At 46.7% G+C, this 18,510-nt stretch overlaps 1 pseudogene; it reads left to right on the top strand.

Moving 5' to 3' along the window:
- The first annotated feature begins 7,040 nt into the window (after window positions 1-7,040).
- LOC134943524 (5S ribosomal RNA) lies at window positions 7,041-7,159 on the top strand (annotated as a pseudogene).
- Window positions 7,160-18,510: the final 11,351 nt, after the last annotated feature.

Below are 18,510 nucleotides of genomic sequence, written 5' to 3'. Positions count from 1 at the left end.
ACCTTAGGTAGGCGGGACTGACCTTGTGTATGTGCAGCTACATCAGTCCGCCATCAAGCTGGAACCGGTATTGCTCTTATGTCAGGTCTGGTAACGGTATTAGACTGTAACCGGTATTGCTCTTATGCCGGGTTGGATCTGCATGTAGACAGGAACCGGGCTGGAACCAATATTGTTCTCATGCCAGGCTTGACCGGCTTTTAGACAGGAACCGTGCTGGAACTGGTATAAGACAGGAACCGGGCTGAAACAGGTATTGCTCTAGTGCCAGGCTGGAGCGGGTAGTAGACAGGAACCTGGCTGGAACCGGTATTTCTCACACGCCAGCCTAGGCTGGCTAGTAGACAGGAACCGGGCTGGAACTGGTATTGCTCTCATGCTGGGCTGGACCAGCTATTAGACAGGTACTGGGAAGGAAACATTATTACTCTGGTGCTGAGCTTGGCCAGCAATTAGACAGGAACTGGACTGGAACTGGTATTAGGCTGGAACCGATATTGCTCTCCTGCCATGCTGGGCAGGCAAATAGACAAGAACTGGGCTGGAAGCGGTACTGCTCTCCTGTCAGGCTGGACCAACTATTAGAGAGGAACCAGGCTGGAACCAGTATTAGCAGAGATAAAGAAGAAAAGAAACTCTCTTGTTTGGGCCACTCTGTCTTTGAGTAAATTTACATTGATTAAAACTAAAAGTTTATTTAACACATAAACAGTCACCTCAGCAACAAAGTATCATTTGCTGCCATACAAAAGAAATCTGTTAACTATTGATACAAAGGCTGTCATGATGTCACTCTTATGTTTTTTTAAAAATTTTGTGGTTCATTGCAAGTGTTATTTATTTATCCATATACTGTGACTGTGAAATTGCTTCGATTGAATACTGATTTGATCCACCTTTTATGTTTCCTCATATCGAAGCGCACCATGGGGGGTAATTCTGAGTTGTAAAGTAAGATAATGACCGCGCTTATGTTTGTGATAGCAGCTCCATCCAATAAACAACAAAAAACACTAAAAAAGGAGCGCTTGATTTAATTATGCATATTGTGTGGAACGCACATACCTGTAAAAAAATTGCCGAACTATCCCTGCTGACCCTATTAGTACCTCTCCCAGAGAGGTACTAATAGGGTCAGCAGGGATAGTTCGGCAAAAAAGACTGTCCGGTATAATTCACAACTGTTAACAATAACTGTCTCCGTTCCACCACCATTTCACAAAAGAGCTTAAACATTTTACTAACGAAAAATAATTTTTTTACAGGTATGTGCGTTCCACACAATATGCATAATTAAATCAAGCGCTCCTTTTTTAGTGTTTTTTGGTAATTCTGAGTTGATCGCAGCAGCAAGTTTGTTAGCAGTTGGGCAAAACCATGTGCACTGCAGGGGGGGGCAGATATAACATTTGCAGAGAGAGTCAAATTTGGGTGGGTTATTTTGTTTCTGTGCAGGGTAAATACTGGCTGCTTTATTTTACACTGCAATCTAGATTCCAGTTTGAACACACCCCACCCAACTCTAACGCACATGTTATATCTGCCCTCCTGCAGTGCACACGGGTGGTCATTCCGAGTTGTTCGCTCGTTGCCGATTTTCGCTATGCTGCGATTTGTTGCTAAATGCGCATGCGCATGGTATGCAGCGTGCATGTGCTTAGTTATTTAACTAAAAACTTAGCAGTTTTGCTGTTGTTCGTGCGGCGCTTTTCAGTCGCACTGCTGATCGGTGAGTGATTGACAGGAAAGGGGCGTTTCTGGGTGGTAACTGAGCGTTTTTTAGCACACTCCCGTGTTTTGTCAGGGAAAAACGCGGGAGTGTCTGGAGAAATGGGGGAGTGGCTGGCCGAACGCAGGGCGTGTTTGTGACGTCAAACCAGGAACTAAACGGACTGAGCTGATCGCAATCTAGGAGTAGGTCTGGAGCTACTCAGAAACAGCAAGAAAATATTTAGTAGCAGTTCTGCTACTCTTTCGTTCGCTATTCTGCTAAGCTAAGATACACTCCCAGAGGGCGGCGGCCTAGCGTTTGCAATTCTGCTAAAAGCAGCTAGAGAGCGAATAACTCGGAATGACCACCATGGTTTTGCCCAACTGCTAACAAAATTGCTGCTGCAATCAGCTTGGAATGACCACCCATATTCTGCCATCTCAGAGATCACTAAGCTGGAGTGTTATTGTAGGTGACTGTAAATGGAATTTGTTGTGTCTGTGATTTTGCTTCGATCATATTGAGTGTCAATTTGATTTACCTTGATAAGTCTCTTCACATCGAAGCACGCTGCATTCTGCCATTTCTGTTTCAAGTTCTGGACATTTCATAACAGTATTATACTGTGACTTTAATAACATTTGACTGCCTGTGTGTTTTATTGAGTCATTGTACTCTAGTTTTTCATAAACACTTTTTCTGATATTTTCAACAATTTTTTTCTATTGGTATGCCCTATGTGTAATTCACCTTAGAGGCAACCACATATTCACTCTAACTAAATAAACATTACAGATGGAGCCACGCTAGTCGTGGCTCCGTGGGCGCGCGCTTCCCCGTCCGCCCGGGCACGTGCACCCGTGACGGAGACGCGCCTCATCCACTTGAATGGAGAGTGTCTCCATCTGCGCGCCCGGACAGAGATGCTCTGAATGGGAGCGTCGCTGTTCACTCCCGGCGTGACTAGGCGGACGGATCGCATAGTCACGCCGGGAGTGCTCGTTTGCGATGGAGCGCCTCAGATGAGCGCGGCTGCATCTGTAAGTTGTAATCAATTAAATTTTCTCATAGACAGAGTTCTCCAACCGTGCTGGAACCGGTATTGCTTTTGTGCCAGGCTAGACTGGCTATTAGACAGGAACCGGGCTGGACCAGCTATTAGAAATTGGGCTGGAACTGGAATTGCTCTTGTGCCGGGCTGGACCAGCTATTAGACAGGAACTGGGCTTGAACCAGTGTCAGACAGGAATCGGGCTGGAACAGGTATTGCTTTCGAGCCAGGCTGGACCAGGTAGTAGACAGGTACCAGGCTGGAACTGGCATTGATGTCATTCCGGGCTGGACTAGCTATTAAACAGGTATCAAATGTTTTAGACTGCAAGTTTTTGAGAAAAAAAACAAATGGTAATTTACTAAGCTCCTGTGTCTCTTCAATTTGAGTTTTCTGATGTTGATGTTATTCGTAATATAGAGCAGTGTTTTACGGGGAGTTTAGTAAAACACTACCGAACATGACACAATGAAGCCCGGCCGGATCAATGAAATCTGTGCAGGGCTTCATTGTGTTACGTATTCCCGCTTTGACCACAAGGTCAATTTGGACTGACCCTAGTGGTTTTACCAATTTAGCATTTCCCACCATAGGAAGGAATGTAGCCGAGCGCCTCCATTCATTCCTATGGGCAAACAGTGATAGGCTGAGCCCTGGAAGAGCAAAGCCAATCAAGAAGCTGTTGCTATGGCAGCGGCTCCTGATTGGCTGCCAGGTTCCTCTAGTGCCATCAATCACATGGAGGCCCGCTAGTCGCGTAGTAGAAGTGTATGTGTAAACATACACTTTTACTAGTCCGTTCGGGGCCCCCTGCACAGATGGCTTTATTCTACAGGGAGAGCTGGACCCCTTGCTATGATAGACATATACATATTATAATATATATATATATATATATATATATATATATATAGTTTGTGTGAAAGTCCGCACTCACATCAAAAGAGTCCATATATTAGGGGTGCTCCTCAAAAAAAACCCAAAAAAGGTTTCACATATACCAAGGTATCAGAGACCAAAGAGATCTCAAAAGAGGGCACTCACCAGTCCAATTGACTAAAAGGCTTTTGTTGTTTCATCACAGTCATCAGTAAAGAGTCGACGTTTCGACCTATAAGGTCTTTCTCAAGACAGTCACCAAAGACATCCAGTCAGCATGCCAGCTAACAGCCTTTTAGTCAATTTGACTGGTGAGTGCCCTCTTTTGAGATCTCTTCGGTCTCTGATACCTGGTATATATATATGTGTGTGTGTGTGTGTGTGTGTGTGTGTGTGTGTGTGTGTGTGTGTGTGTGTGTTTTATGGTATAAAATGTGTGGGTGGGTGCATGTCACAGCTACTTACCGCTGAGGGAATCTTCTCCACTACACTGATCCCGTCTTCTGCACACTTGGTTTTCCGAAGTCCGAGCCTTCAAATCTGCAGAGGTGTAAAGGTACAGAATCCTATGAATGTATGAATCATAGCACTATGTCAGGTGGAGCCAATATAATGTGTCCCAATCATTACCACCAGGAGACACATACTGGCATTGCATGGAGAGCCATGCAGTTTCGACAGGTGTTCCTGGGAGGTGATTGGAGGGAGTCAAATGGCGGTAGGTGTGTCAATGTAAGGGACTGTGTCAAAAGACGCAGTTCCACTGGCACTGGCAGCTATGATACAATGGACAGTCTGAACATAACAGGGATGCTTTAATGTCTGATGGTGTGACTGATGTTTGATTGATGGCCCGTCTTCATGTGCACATCAACAGATTTGCGTTACAGCCAGTGGACATCACATTAGGATGCCCACTGGCTGCATCATTAGCATAAAGATGTAGTAGCAGCTGTAACAGCTCCTGCAGATCCACCCACCTCTAAATCAGGCCTAGTATTAATACACCCCCACCCCACCACCCAGTTAGCAGTGATATACCCCCATAATATTAATACACCCCATCCCACCACCTAGATTGCAGTAATATAACCCCATAATATTAATACACCCCCACCCCACCACCCAGAAAGCAGTGATATACCCCCATAATATTAATACACCCCCATCCCACCACCTAGATAGCAGTAATATAACCCCATAATATTAATACACCCCCACCCCACCACCCAGAAAGCAGTGATATACCCCCATAATATTAATACACCCCCACCCCACCATCTAGATAGCAGTAATATAACCCCATAATATTAATACACCCCCACCCAACCACCTAGATAGCAGTAATATAACCCCATAATATTAATACACCCCCCACCTGGATACCAATAATATACAACCATAATGTTAATACAACCCCATCCTCTTAACATAACCCTCACAGATAACATTAATACACCCCCAGCCGAGAAGAGGAGAGGAAGGGATGGAGACTAGGGCAGGATAAGCATAGACATAGGATAGAGGAAAGAAAGGGGTGGGGCTTCATGGAGCCTGGAGGGAGTAGTCCATTGGTGGCAGTGAGAGATGACCATTCGGCACAGTAATTGCAGCAGCTGCTGCGTAACCTCAGAGCCAAAGTGAAAGTTTCCTATGGGTCGAGGGGGTCCCTTATTCTAGCGGGACCTTGGGTTACTTGCCCCCTGAGTGCCCCTATTAATCCGGCTCTGAGCAGAGCCAGGGACAACACTCCATTTGACACTTGTGTTGTCTCTGCCTTGCGGAACCCAGTAACCTGGGGGGGGGGGGCCTACTGTTTTTCTGGACACGCAGGTCTTCCTATCTGACCTTAGTTTCAGTGCCTGCTACTGCTGGGAGGAGGGAGGAGCGATACGGACCCTTTCCCTGCACTACATGACAGTGGCTCCCGGGTATTACAGTGTGAGGCCAAAAGGGAATATTCTTCCCCATCCCAGCTTCACGCTGCCTGTCATACAGTGTGACAGGCGCAGCGGCAGCCGGCAGCAACACCGGGCTCCAGCCTGGCGCCTCCCTGCTTTGCACGCCTTTGCTCAGTGGGTTTGGGATAGTTCTGTTTTTTGTTTTTTTAATCCTATGGATGCCTACATGGAATGAAGATGACTGATCTACACTGGATTAGGTGAGTATATATATATATATATATTTGTGGGGGGGAAAAGGGGGGGAATAGGGGTACCAGCGACTTACAGTGTCTATCAAATTAATGTAACTATGAAGAATATAGCAGGATACGGTTTTAGAAAAAGGGTAACAATATATTTATTTATACAATTTATAACATAATGATGGGATAAAAAAGTAGGTAAAAATTTGATATGCAGTAAAAAAAGATTATTTTAAAAAACAAACAGGTAAAAATAGATAAGAAGATTGTAACTTAACTGGGTATAAGGTCACTGCCAGGTTGGCCAACGCGTTTCGTCATACAGACTTCATCAAGTCTTGATGAAGTCTGTATGACGAAACGCGTTGGCCAACCTGGCAGTGACCTTATACCCAGTTAAGTTACAATCTTCTTATCTATTTTTAACTGGTAATATACTTAGAATTGTGTAAATTGTTTTTATCCCATTTTTTAAAGAGACCTGTTATTAAGATATTTTTATGTGTAAAACCTAATGTGAAAACTTTATTTTATGTGAATAAATTGTATTTATATTTTTTACCTTCATTGTGAGTTTTTAAAGACACCGTTGGTCGCTATATTCCCCCCTCCCCCCTTTGTTTACATTCTCTCATATCGCAGGGAACTACCATCCCTGTTTGGGGGTCAGCTGACACCCTTTTGAATTTTTAGGGAGTGTCTATTTTAAACTTCACTTTTTATGTTATACGTTATTTCCTATTCTTAATAATTGTGAAATACAAGTGGCGCAATAACTCCCCCCCTATCCAGGTAAAAATAGAGTATATAATTTAGCTAGAATCCAAAATCATGTAAAATCAGTAAAAACAATTTCATACTGATAAAAAATATTTCAGGATGATAAAAATGATGCTTATCTTTTGAAGATGGAGAGTCAGTGGAGGTACACCCAACGCGTTTCGTCCTTAGACTTCATCAAGGGGTAAGGGACCAGTGGAGACAGAGGTGGAGACCTGGCTAAGAAACTGTCCCAGAGAGAAATGTTCTGGATATTTCAACTAAAAACCTCACACCCTCTGGGCTTCAACGAAGGATATGAAATCGCACCCTTTCTTTGACAGAGGCATCGACGACCAAACAATCATGGATGTGTATAGTATACTCCTCTTCTTCTGTCGTCACCTTGCACTTTTATAAATCAGGTCCTAATACAAAATGTCAATTATTCCCAATAAAAACCTGTTACTGTGTGAATAAGTCATTTCGCCGAAAAATACAGTCACACCGCACTGGCACACGCCCAATCTCGTCCGATCTTGGAAGCTAAGCAGTGTTGGGCCCAATCAGTACCAAGTGGGTAACCACTTGAGAAGATTGGGTACTGTATAAGGGTAGACCAGCTAGCTCGTAACAGTGGTAATACAGGGAATATTGACATACGAATAATCCACTATCTGTATAGACACTATATCTTTATTCTTACTAAATTTCATAACGCCTCTTGTAATTTAACCACAACCCTCTCGACACTTAATTCACTTAATTCCATGACCTAAGACCTTCACCGTATCTCTGAAAATACTCTCCTCACGTTATATTCATCTATCCTCACAATATCCCAAAAATTCTGCACTAGTCAATCAGTGATTTATCTATAACATCATACTGACAATTGTTTATCACCATTCAGATAATCCACTCTCTGCACTTATTTGAAAGTCGTCCTTTAATTAGGATCTAGTAATATTTAAATAGACGTAGTATACTAATATAGCATTAATAATGTACTAAATAGTAATTTATTAAACACTACAATTTATTAATGAAAGTCCAGTAGTCGAAATTCTCACTAACCCAGATCTGGGTTTAAATATAATCCATCCTTTGGTCCATTAAGCATTAATTAGATCTAAGCAGTATGTTTTAAATAGTCTTTTTAAACTCATTCTATTTACAAATACTAATATGTGTGTTTGTTTTATTTGTTTGACCTGCTTCTGCACCTCAAACATAAAGCAGTGTCTGCGATCTAAAGGCTCCTCAAAGATGGCCGTCGTATGGATTGGAATCACAGTCCAAAAAAAACACTTCAAAGATGGCCACCGCATCCCGGTATATGAAACCACACATCACTATGGAGATGCTGGGAACAGCTGAGACAAGGCACCACGCACCCGCCCAGCCGGAAGAAGGGCAGGGAGACGTCTACGCCCAACCGGAAGAATGGCAAAGCCATCTCATCACGAGGACGCTAGACTGGAAATTTTTTTAAATTACTACCCACACTTTTACACAGAAGCACGCACGGATCACACTGCCGCTGCTAATATGTATACAGTACTGTACGTATATATGAAAATCAAAGACATGAATATATGATGAAGAATAAAAAAATTAATTTAAAAAAAGTTGAACTATAAATATAAAAATAATATATTTAAATGGAGTAACAAAAGAGATTGGTTGAGGTGAGGACTCACACACATGCACAGTATAATACTATAGCTCTTTTCAGGAATAAATGTATTTGGGCAAGGATTTTGCTAAGCCAAATAATTAACTAAGGGGCTGATTCAGAGGGCACTGATAATGGTTCAGCTGCTGTGTACAAAGACACGCAAAAGCCGCAGAGGCATCTTAAATAAACGACACAGCATCGGATTAACTAAGTGAACACTGGACATATTCGGAACCTTTGTGATAGTAAGGATATCTAGTGAAATTCCATTGCCAGGGCCAGGACGCAGTCACCATGGTTACATTGCAGGTGACCTGCTGGCGGAAGCCCACCCTCTGCCACAAGTGCATCAGTTTAGAGTAGAGTAATTCAACATGTGGCCCTCCACTTGCTGTGGAACAACACATCCCATCATGTCCTGCCACAGTTTTGCTATTAGGACATGCTAAAACTGTGGCAGAACATGATTGGATGTGCCACAGCAGCTGAAGGGCCACATGTTGAATACCCCTGGTGTGGGGGATTTCTCTGAGTCGGGAAGAAAAAAAGGAATTAATTATAGTCAGTCACTCATTGAGGCGGTTCCTGGCAGTGATTTGCCTGTGATAGCCAGCTTTGGCAGCAAATTAGTTCAGCTGTGAGGCTGCCTGACGTGGCAGGCGTGCAGCTTAGTGTCTCGGATTTGGAAGTCTCGCGAGACCCTGTTCTTTCCCTCCCAGTCACTGTGCACTGCAAGTCCACCCTGACAGACAGCACAAGACTGTGCCATCATTTCAGCAAAAAGTCACTACATCCAGTGCCCAGGACCGGATCTGGAAAACTGTAACTGAAATTCAAAAGAGTTGCGAAAAACTGAATTTCTGGAGCTTCAGACTGTACAAGTTTATGGGGGAGATCTATCAAACCTTTAGAGAGAGATAAAGTACCAACCAATCTGCCTACTTACTGTCAATTTTAAAAATAGGAGGACATGTACTAAGCAGTGATAAAAGTGGAGAAGTTGCCCATGGCAACCAATCAGCTGCTCTATATACTTGTATAGTATGCAAATTCTAATTGTTATGTTGATTGGTTGCCACGGGCAACTTCTCCACTGGCTCACTTCTCCACTTTTATCACTGCTTAGTACATCTCCCCCAGCCTCTAACATGAGGAGTTAATTGGGTGTTTTAATTAATTTATTGCTCTTCACTTTATCTCTCTCCAATTATTGATACATATCTTCTTATTTGTGAGGGCAAGATTGCATGGACATGGGCAGACCTTTGATTTGAGAAAGGGAATGGAATTAAGCAGCAAGCTACATGCTGTTAGAGCAGTGATATCAAGAATACTGCCAATATGTTTAGCTTACAATTTTAACAAAAAATGCTGAAACACCAAAACAATTCAAGCAATGGAACAATACAGTATATACACATGGTGCCACTTATAATACAATAAATATTGTAAATCAGGATAAGCCACTAATTTTCTTCCAGGTCTTCAGTGGTAAACATACATCTTGCTAGTTTGTTCAATGAATCACATGCGTTGACACATGAGTAGCATCTAGGGAGAATGACAAATCCTTAATCTCATTTATAATTCTGTGATCTCAACCCGCAACTTCCATTCGTAGGTGGCATCAGTTTTCTTTGATCACACTGACTTATTTTTGTCTGGCATTTTTGAAAAAAGAAACACGCCTCCCACATTAGAACAGTGTAATGAAAAGGTCACCTTTCAGTGTTTTCATCAATTACATCTTAAATATAGTGAGCAAAACCCAAATAAACTTTTTATATTTGCGGCACATTAATAGGTATTGACTTTTCTGTAATATACATAAACATATGGAACACTTTTTTTAAATATATGTAATAGTTGTCTCTTTTGATATTGAATGTTGTCAGGGACGGATCCAGAAGAATATGAAAGGGGGGGGCACCATGATAGGGGAACGGTAATAGTTATATTTACGTGCACCTAAGGCACGCGTGCTCCCAGATAAAAGGAGTGGTATCACAGGGGGCGTGACCTCACAGAATACGCCATCAGGTAATGATTGGCTGTAGCAGCACATCCTGGTTTATTGCCAAAGCTGAGCTGAGTTTGACTGCACCTAGCATGGTGGTAAAGGAAGTGCTGAGAAACTGTGGTACAGTGAGGGCTAATGAAGCCTTCTGCGCCGTCATAAGTAACAGTATTACTCGATGCTGGCATTTGAACCCCGCGCCCAGGGCCGGTGCAAGGTTTCTCGGCACCCTAGGCAAGACTTCAGCCTCCCCCCACCCCCCGACCATCACACCTATCAGCCACCACAGGATAAAATAAAACACATTGGCATCCACAGGAACAAATAATAACAAACACAATTACCCCTTTCAGGAAAAAAAGAAAAAAACACATTGGCTTCCACAGGGTAAAAGAAACACACATTTGCCCTGACAGGAAAAACCAAAACACAATGCTCCCCAGTACATAACTTGCATATAGCCCTTTATTATTGTCAGAACAGCAAATTAATGTGCTCCTGCTAAGTACAAAGGGAAAACGTGATGGCTTCTCCAACATATGTGCAAGGCCCTATCTTAGTATCAAAATTATTATTATTATTATTTACTTATATAGTGCCACTAATTTGTACACAGAACATCAGAATTCATATCTCTCCCTGTTCCACTGGAATGGGAGTGATACTCTCTAAAATGCAAACACACACAGACAAATCCACATAACCTGACCATATGTTTTTGGAGTATGGGAGGAAACAGGAATACCCAGAGGAAACCCATAGAAACATAAAAAGAACATGCAAACTCTACACAGACAGGCCATGACCAGGAATTGAACTCATGACCTGAGTGCTGTGAGGCAGTAATGCTTACCCTATGCTACTGTTCCGCCAATTGGATAATAACGTATCAAAAATGTTGCAGACTGTATAGAGAATACACCCTACAGCAGTTTGGGAAAGGGATCCTGACGCTTAGGATGCCGGTAGTCAGAAGAATGACAGCAGCATCCTGCTGCTTATAGGTGGTCATTCCGAGTTGATCGCTCGCTAGCAGTTTTTAGCAGCCGTGCAAACGCTATGCCGCCGCCCACTGGGAGTGTATTTTTGCTTAGCAGAAGTGCGAACTAAAGGATTGCAGAGCGGCAGCAAAAACAAATTGTGCAGTGTCAGAGTAGCTTCAGACCTACTCAGCGCTTGCGATCACTTCAGACCATTCAGTTCCGGATTTGACGTCACAAACACACCCTGCGTTCTCCCAGCCACGCCTGCGTTTTTCCTGGAACGCCTGCGTTTTTTCGAACACTACCTGGAAACGGTCAGTTGACAACCAGAAACGCCCACTTCATGTCAATCACTCTGAGGCCGCCATTGTGACTGAAAAGCAACGCTAGACCTTGTGTGAAACTACATCGGCCGTTGTGAAAGTACTTTGTGCATACGCATGCGCAGAAGTGCTGTTTTTTCACTTAATCGCAGCGCAGTGAACATTTTAATCTAGCGATCAACTCGGAATGACCCCCATAATCCCAACCCCTCGTAGGAAAGTATGCTAACCCTCTTCCCTCCCCTACCTGCCGCCTAACCCTCCCTTCCTGCAGTCTAACTTTAATTTCCCCCCCTGCAACCTAACCCTACCCTGGTGCCTAACCCTAACCCCCTCCCCCCGCAGCCTAACTGTAACCCTCCCCGGCATACTTACATTCAGTATGCTGACTCTTGGGATTCCGGCATCGGGATTCTGATCGTTGTTGGGCAGCTTATTTTTAGTGTGTGCAGTTAGATTTCAGTACTAATAAATGGTAAAAAAAATAGAACACGACAAACTGACAAATACGTTTTCTGAGCAGCAGGTACGGATGTCTTGTTCAGCCATACACTATATATCTTGTGATATACTATGTTGGTTCATTGACAGTTTTTATGTTGCAAATATAGGTGAAATGTGGCACCCCCAGCCAATGTGGAACTGCAAGTCCCAGCATATCCTGCCAAAAAAGAAGCAGGGCATACTGGACAATGTAGTTTCACACCAGCTACAGCTGACGCATGGAAAAAAAACTCCACTACTTACTTGCAAGGAGGAGTAACCGTCAGACGGAGAAGCAATCAGTCGGCATCCATCACAGCCTATGGACCTACAGGTCTTCCGTAGGTCTGTAGGACAAAGTAAAAAAAAGTCTATAGTAGTATCACATTCACATGCTGGCGTTGGTCCCACAGTGACAGTTGGATCAGGCTGCAGATGCATAAACCACTGGTCCACTTTCTGTAGATGAGGCGGACCAGGACATAAATGACGGAGCGGCCTGGGGCATATCCCCCCCCTCCCTCCAGTGCAGCACGCCTGTTGCTGTGAGGGGGGGGGGGGGGGCTCAGTGCTCGGTGCTGCCACTGAATCTGCCTATACTCTCAGCAACTGCAGACCTTTTGTGATACAGTATGTGTGCAGGGAACTTCTTTAACTGGGTGTACTACGGTATGACATTGCTAGGGATCCCAGCGCCCAGCATACCGTCGCTGGGATCCTGACCGCTGGTATACCGGCAGCGGGGCGAGCACAAAAGAGCCCCTTGCGGGCACAGTGGCGCTTGTTATTCTCCCTCCAGGGGGATCGTGGACACCCCAAGAGGGAAAATAGTTGTCGGTATGCCGGCTGTCGGGATTCCGGCGTCGGTATGCTGAGCGCTGGGATCCCGACAGCCGGCATATCAAATGCCACACCTTTAACAGAGTGTGAGGTATAGCATTACAGGTACTGGATGTTTCCCAGTGAGCCCTGTAACACATACACAACTACTCACACTGAGGCCCACACACACTCATACTGAGACACACACACACACACACACACACACACACACAGTGACACTCATACTGAGACACACACACAGTGACACTCATACTGAGACACACACACACTGACACTCATACTGGGACGGACACACAGTGGCACTCATACTGAGACACACAGTGACACTCACACTGAGACACACACACTGACACTCATACTGAGGTAGAGGCACATGTACACTCATACTGAGAAACACAATGACACTCAGGGGCGGATCCAGAACAAAATGACGGGGGGGGGCACCATGACAGAGGAAATGAGGGGGAGGTACTTTAGTGCGCACATAAGACGCACGTGCTCCAGAAAAGTGGGTTTGGCCTTGCAACAATGGTTGTGGCTTCAAAGAGAATGCCATATCCATGAGGCAGTGGGTGACGCCACAGAATGTGAGATTGTTTGTGACATAGTGGATGACGGGGAGAGATAGTGGGTGACAGGGAGAGGCAGACAGGAGGGAGAAGTGATGGGGTGAAATAGTGGGAGAAAGAAAGGCAGTGGGTGACAGGGAGAATGTGACGGGGAGAGGTAGTGGGTGATGTCAGGTAGAGAGTAAAAGGCAATGGGTGACAGGAGAGAAAAGTGATGGGGAGAGATAGTTGGAGACAGAAAGGCAGTAGGTGACAGGGAGAATGTGACGGGGAGAGGCAGTGGGTGATGTCAGGTTGAGAGTAGAAGGCAATGGGTAATGGGAGAAAAGTGATGGGGAGAGATAGCTGGAGACAGAAAGGCAGTAGGTGACAGGCAGTGGGATCTATATATGGGACACCGGCCTAGATGGAAATGGGGCAGAGAGATGGTGGTGGGAGGGGGAAACACTAGGCTGTAGAAGGGGATACACTGGGCTGAATGAGGGGATGTCCTTGCTGAGGGGCAGTGAGATGGGGGCTGGGAGAGGGGAGACACTGGGCAGACAGGGTGGTAGATACTGGGATAAGGGAGTTAGTGAGATGGTGGGGGACACTGGGCTGGATTGGGGGGCCCAGGGCACTATGAGTGGGGAGGCACTTGGCAGGATGGGAAGGGGGCAGTGAAAGGGGTAACACTGGGCTGGTGAGGAGGGATCAGTATGTCTAGACTCACTGGGGGGTTCTAGATGGGAGAGCAGTGAGATGGGAACAGTGGGCTGGTTGGGGAGGGAAGGGGAAACATTGGGCTGGCAGGATGGGAGACACTGGGGCTAGGGGCAGTAAAGGTGGGGGCACCAGGCTGGAGAAGGGGGCAGACACTGAGAGAGCACTGTTTCTGTCTGGCCCTGCACATGCGAGTGCAGCACCGCACACTCACTCAGTAGCCCTTCCCGTGTCCCTGCACCCTACCTGCTTCCTCGGTCCCCAGCTCAGCTCAATCACCCCTGCACTGCCAACTCTGTGCAGGGATCTGTCTCCTGGTGGCGGGTCCGGCTGGCTCCATCAGGCGGCAGCTTGCTCCATCTAACAGGCGGCGGCATTGACGGCTCTCACTTCCCCGCAATCAGCGTACCGCGGAGCCCCTCCTCCCCCGTGTACTAGTGCAGCCAGAGAGAGGGTGACACTAAAGTCCGAATTAGGCCCAGCCCGCGGATCAGAATGCAGAAGGCGGAGCTGGGCTGTTCGTTCCTAGGTAAGCTGCTACAGGAAGGAGGGACCGACAGCCAGCGGCCTCATTGTGCAGTGCAGCATTAAAAAAAAACCACCTCCTAAATGACAGGGGGAGCACGTGCCTTGGTGCCCCCCCCCCCCCTGAATCCGCGTATGATGACACTAATACTAAGTCAGAGACACACACACACTGATACTGAGACACACACTCATACTGAGACACACACTCATACTGAGACACACACTGATACTGAGACACACACACACTCATACTGAGACACATACTGAGACGACAAACTCATACTGAGGCACACACTGATACTGAGACACACACACACTCATACTGAGACACATACTGAGACGACAAACTCATACTGAGGCACACACTGATACTGAGGCACACACACACACACACACACACACACACACACACACACACACACACACACACACACACACACACAGTAGTTACCTCCAGCTTACAGTATATCACAGGAGCAAGTCTGAAAGAACAAGCAGCAGAGCCATAGAAAGACCGCCGAGGACCTAGCATACTCGGGGGGCGTGGCCTAATCACGGAGGTGTGGCCACGCCCCTTTTATAAAAAAAACCACCAAAAAAACCCCATCAAGCAGCAGGCTATGGAGCCGGCCCGGCAGATGGGGGACACGGGACTGGCCGAGGGGGAAACCAACTCGCTGCTCCCACTGCATAGCGGTGCGGCAGTGAATTGTCTAGCTGCCTGTCAGTCAGCTTAGCATCGTTGCAGGACTACCCGCAGCGCTGCTATGTGTCTCCATGCCGCCGGGTGCCTTGCTGCTGCTATTTTATGGGGGCTAGTAAAGGGCGAAGGGGGGAGAGCGGGTTGGCGGCTAACAGTCAAAACGACCAGGGCTCCTGACAGCCTCAGCATACCGCCCCCTCAGGTCCTGGCGCCCATAGGCAGCTGCCTAAAGCTGCCTAATGGAAGCGCCGGCCCTGCCCGCGCCTGGGCTGGACTCTGGCTGGCTGGCAGTGGGGGAGGTAGGTTGCAGTGTGAGCAGGGCGAGACTGGAGCTGCAGCTCCAGCATCCCCATTGGTTACCACACGGACTTGCTGTTAGAGCAGTGGCGGGTCCTAGTGACTACCGGCTCTTTTATCAAATCTGACTGACGGAAATAGCAGTAGTGCTGCTGCTGTTCTCCTTTTGAAAAAAAGAAGAAGTCAGAAACGACAGGGGGGGCAAGTTCCAGAGTGCCCCCCTCCTGGTTCCGCCTATGAATGTCTCATTTTCACTAAATATAATATGTAATCTATTTTTCAGGGGGACACAGCGCTAAAACTGTTAAATTATACCAATATCACTACATCCCAAGCCCCCTAATCTCCACACCCTAAATATCGCAGACCTGTCACAGGCCGTGCTGTCGTGGGCTGCGGCCCGTGTCTTCCGCAGCGTCCGGGTCGCTTATGTACTGCCATCCCCAGCCGCCGGCTGTATGGAATCCAGGACACCCTGCCTGCGGCGGGTGGGGGGAGTTTCCTCCCGGTGTCCTAGTGACTTGCCTGGTTACACAGACGCCAGGCAGTCACAGGACTGTAGAGATATGCTGAGAGACAGCTGCATGGAATTGTAATCAGGGAAGGCTTGTCCTTAATGACTTTGCTGATTGGCTCATTCTCCCTTTATCTTCCCGGTCTGCCTCTCGGTGCTGGTCATAGGGTGTAATTCAGAGTTGATCGCAGCAGCAAAGTTGTTAGCAGTTGGGCAAAACCATGGGGGTCATTCCGACCTGATCGCACGCTAGCTATTTTTTGCAGCGATGCGATCAGGTCAAAACTCGGCAAAACTGCGCATGCGTATGCACCGCAATGCTCAGGCGCGTCATATGGGTACAAAACGGATCGGTGCTGGCCGATGGATTTAATGAAGAATCCATTTGCACAGCCGATCGCAAGAAGATCGACAGGAAGAAGGCATTTATTTGTGTCAACTGACCGTTTTCTGGGAGTGGTTGGAAAAACGCAGGCGTGTCCAAGCGTTTGCAGGGCGGGTGTCTAACGTCAATTCCGGGACCGGACAGGCTGAAGTGATCGCAGCGGCTGAGTTCAGACCTACTCAGAAACTGAGTTCAGACCTACTCAGAAACTGCACAAAACTTTTTTTGTACCGCTTGGCTGCACATGCGTTCACACACTTGCAAAGCGAAAATACACTCCCCCATAGGCGGCGACTATCTGATCACATCGCTGCAAAAAATAGCTAGCGAGTGATCAACTCGGAATGACCCCCCATGTGCACAGCAGGTGTGACAGATATAACATTTGCAGAGAGAGTTAGATTTGGGTGGGTTACTTTGTTTCTGTGCAGGGTAAATACTGGCTGCTTTATTTTTACACTGCAATTTAGATTTCAGTTTGATCACACCCCACCCAAATCTAACTCTCTCTGCACATGTTATATCTGCCCCCCCACACACACACAACCCCTGCAGTGCACATAGGGGGTCATTCCGAGTTGATCGCTTGCTAGCTAGTTTTAGCAGCTGTGCAAACGCTATGCTGCCGCCCACTGAGGAGTGTATTTTAGCTTAGCAAAAGTGCGAACGCTTGTGCAGCTGAGCTCTGCAAAACCAGTTTGTGCAGTTTCTGAGTAGCTCTGAACCTGCTGAGCGCTTGCGATCACTTCAGCCTATTCATGTCCGGATTTGACGTTATACACCCGTCATACACATCTTGCGGCCGCCAGTGCGAAGCAAAACTTCGCTAGAACCTGAGCACAACCACAAAGAGCTTTGTAACCGTACGTTGCGCGTGCGCATTGCGGGGCATAACCATGTGCAGAAATGCCGTTTTATCACCTGATCACTGCACTGCGAAAATCGTCAGCGAGCGATCAACTCGGAATGACCCCCATGGTTTTGCCCATCTGCTAACAAATGTGCTGCTACGATCAACTCTGAATTACCTCCATAGTTTCTGGCTGCAGCGGGAGCCCTTGTCTGTTGGTTCAAGTATTAGCTGTGGAATTCTCTGCCTGGGTACCTTAGTAATATCTTCCGCGGAGTACCCGTGTCCAGCCCCGTGCTAGTGACATAATCTGTCACATCGTTATCTGTAATTTCTGCTGTTCTATCTCCCGTTTCTTTGTTACAGGGTGGTTCCTCTCTGTGTTCCCTTTCTCCCGTGCTCCCAGTTCCAGTAAATCCCCCTGCTGGCCCTAGGTGTTTCCTGTCGTGTGCTCCCATGCCCTTATAGCATTCAAGACCCTGCTTCTCTAGTCTAGTCATTGTCTGTACTCTTTGGTCCTTATATCTCTAGTTCTCCCGGTCTTCCCCTGACACTGTAGTTACACTCTCTTCCTCTCATTATCTGTTCCTGAGTAACTCCTCTCTTCCTCGGGTCTTTCATTCCACCGGCACTGACTCGGGTTCCTCAGGGTTAAGCTCATACTACCACCCAGGGCCGTAACTAGGTGTGTGCTGAGTGTACCTGGCACACAGCGCACTTGCGGTAGGAGCGCATCTTGCTTTATGTGCTCCCGATTGGCTGCCCTGGCAAAAATAGAGCTGTTCGGCAGTGCGGGCGTTGTGGTGCGTGGCTGTCTTATTACTATTCTCCCAGGCGGCGGTTGTGCTGTGCATGGTTACACTGACTCATACACACGCAGTCACGCACATCCCGGTAACGGCCGGAATACAGAAACTGAAAGTGAAAGGTTAAGCAGGACTGGGCGGGGCTTGTGCGGCACACAGCCACAGACTTTACGGTAACGTGTAATATCCCCGTCTCCAGCCCGCAGCAAATATCTGGTCCCTCCCCTCCTCGGCCTGCACTCAGGCGGCCTGTGCTCACAGGCAGCCAGACAGGCAGCAC

Source organism: Pseudophryne corroboree, chromosome 1 (genome assembly GCF_028390025.1).
Source record: "Pseudophryne corroboree isolate aPseCor3 chromosome 1, aPseCor3.hap2, whole genome shotgun sequence".
NCBI lineage: Eukaryota > Metazoa > Chordata > Amphibia > Anura > Myobatrachidae > Pseudophryne > Pseudophryne corroboree.
Note: the sequence above shows the minus strand (reverse complement) of the source record. Positions and strands in the feature narration are given on the sequence as shown.